General features: G+C 44.6%; 1 non-coding gene across 1 annotated transcript; it reads right to left on the bottom strand.

Moving 5' to 3' along the window:
* Positions 1–2,144: 2,144 nt before the first annotated feature.
* On the bottom strand, positions 2,145–2,251 carry LOC125600547. Its single transcript, XR_007333842.1, has one exon. It is a non-coding gene; the product is annotated as a small nucleolar RNA R71 (small nucleolar RNA).
* Positions 2,252–2,497: the final 246 nt, after the last annotated feature.

A 2,497-nucleotide genomic window follows, 5' to 3' on the forward strand; every position in this document is an offset into this window, starting at 1 on the left:
GATCATATAGATTAGGATTTAGCCATGTTTAGGTTGCATTTTGCATACATGAGTCCTTATCAGGTATTGGAGTACCACATGGAGTTCTTGGAGGCATTTGGGTGCAATTGGAGTCCAAAAGAAGTGTTTAAAGTGATCATTGGGCGAGCACCTTACCGGAGCGACCAGTCCAGAGCGACGAGCGGAGGTCGCTCGCGTTTTCCATGTCCGAGCGACCTTACCAGAGCGACGAGTGAAGGTCGCTCGCGTCTTCATGTCCGGAGCGACCTTACCAGAGCGACGAGCGGAGGTCGCTTCGTTTTCATGTCCGGAGCGACCTCTCGCAGCGACACAGCGAGGTCGCTCCCGAAGCATGGAGCGACTACTCGGAGCGACGAGCGAGGTCGCTCGCGTTTTCATCACTCGGAAACGCGAGAACGAGTCCGGAGCGACCTCTCGCAGCGACACAGCGAGGTCGCTCCCGAAGCATGGAGCGACTACTCGGAGCGACGAGCGGAGGTCGCTCCGCGTCTTATTTCTGCTCGAACTTATTTTCTCAAGGGCCTTTTGGTCATTTCATGATGCACGTTTTTATTTTCTAAACCTATGTTTTAATACTCTGTAAGCCACCAGGAGGCAGATCATCTTTGGTTCTTAAGAAAAACCACCAAAAACCTTGGAAAGTCATCTCTTGAATCAATTGATCAGTTTTGTTATTGAAATTCTGTGTTCTTTATATTTATTTTCTTTGTGTTCTCTACATGATTAATCTGAAATCCAACATGTTTAAGAGGAATCATGGAGATTAGTGAGTAATCCCCCTTTGAATTCATGGGTTAGGGAGATTAAGGGTGATTAGGTTAGAGCTAGGATGTTTTAGTGTAGATCATTCATATTTCCTTGCTAGCAGAGTGAACCTAATGCATCTTCTGAGTTGGCCACTCAGTTGTTGATCCTTAGGCATTTCTCACCCGAAAGGTGTTCGAGGAAATGCCCGAGACAACTCTTCCTTTTTAGCATACTTTGCCAAAGACATTTGTTGTTAGAGGTGCTAAGATAGCCATTGGACTTGCTAGTTATGATTACTTTCATATTATTCAACCAAAGACATTTGATGCTTGGATTGTGTTAGTAAATGAACATTCATCTAGACATAGAGTTTGTTTAGGATTGTGTCTAAGCTTAAGGTTGATAGTTTGATTGATCGTTTGCCATCCTTAGTTCGAAACTTGATCACCCGAGGTCTAATCCCTATATCCATGAGTTCTCTTTTCCCATAGTTAAGAAAGTATCATTTAGTTATTCCTTTTAGTTAGTTATAGTTTAAAAACCCTTTTAAAAACCATTGGTTGCACTTAGATTAAGTGATTACTTGCATTCTCGGTGCTTTCATATCTCTCAGAACTGGTTCGACAATCATTTATACTACAACATTTGTCTTAGGAGCCTTGAAAACTCCTAACATCAAATTGGCGCCGTTGCCAAATTCTGAGTAGATTTAAACATTGAGATTTAGTCAATTGCTTGAGACTAAGTCATTTTTATTTTCTTTTGTTACTGACTCTTTTTCACCTCCTCTTATTCTACAGGTGTATGAACTTGCGGAGCAACGGTCCATCAAACCTAGTTCCACGAGCTGCAGACATCAGAGCTTTAGAGAGAGAGTGTGCTAGAAAGAAAAGAGAAGAAGAGCAACAGGCTCAACTGCAAAGACTGAACACTGATATGGGAGACGTTCATCAGCATGATGCAGGCGTCAATGGCGCTAATAACAATGCTCCAGCTAACCAACAGCGAGCAGCTCGACCCATTGGCACTTACGATCGCCCCAACATTCATGGTCATAGATTGGGAATCCGAGCACCCGCTGTGGCAGCCAACAACTTTGAGATCAAATCAGGACTCCTCAACGTGATCGAGAACAACAAGTATCATGGCTTGGCTCTAGAGGATCCATTTGATCACTTGGACAGGTTCGACAGCTACTGTGGGTTGTCAAAAACCAATGGTGTGTCCGAAGATGCCTTAAAGCTCAAGCTATTCCCTTCTCTTTGGGGGATAAGGCACGTCAGTGGGAGAAGTCTCTACCCAGCGACTCTATCACCACTTGGGATGATTGCAAGAGAGCATTCTTGGAGAAGTTCTTCTCTACTTCAAGAACTGCTAAGCTGAGAAATGAGATTTCCAGCTTTCAACAGAAGGGCTTGGAAGGATTCAGTGAAGCCTGGGAGAGATTCAAGGGCTACCAAGCTCAATGCCCACACCATGGTTTCTCTAAGGAGAGTTTGCTGAGCACATTCTACCGTGGTGCTCTTCCTAAGTACAGGGCCAGACTGGATACAGCTAGCAATGGGTTCTTCTTGGGGAGAACTGAGGAGGATGCAGAGGAGCTGGTTGACAACATGGTTAAAAGTGATGCAGTCTACAGTGGAGACCACGACAGAGGTAGTAGAACAGATGATAAGCAGACGAGGAAGGAGTTGAAGGCTCTACAAGATAAGATAGACATCCTCATTGC

Source organism: Brassica napus, unplaced genomic scaffold (assembly GCF_020379485.1).
Source record: "Brassica napus cultivar Da-Ae unplaced genomic scaffold, Da-Ae ScsIHWf_2295;HRSCAF=2958, whole genome shotgun sequence".
NCBI lineage: Eukaryota > Viridiplantae > Streptophyta > Magnoliopsida > Brassicales > Brassicaceae > Brassica > Brassica napus.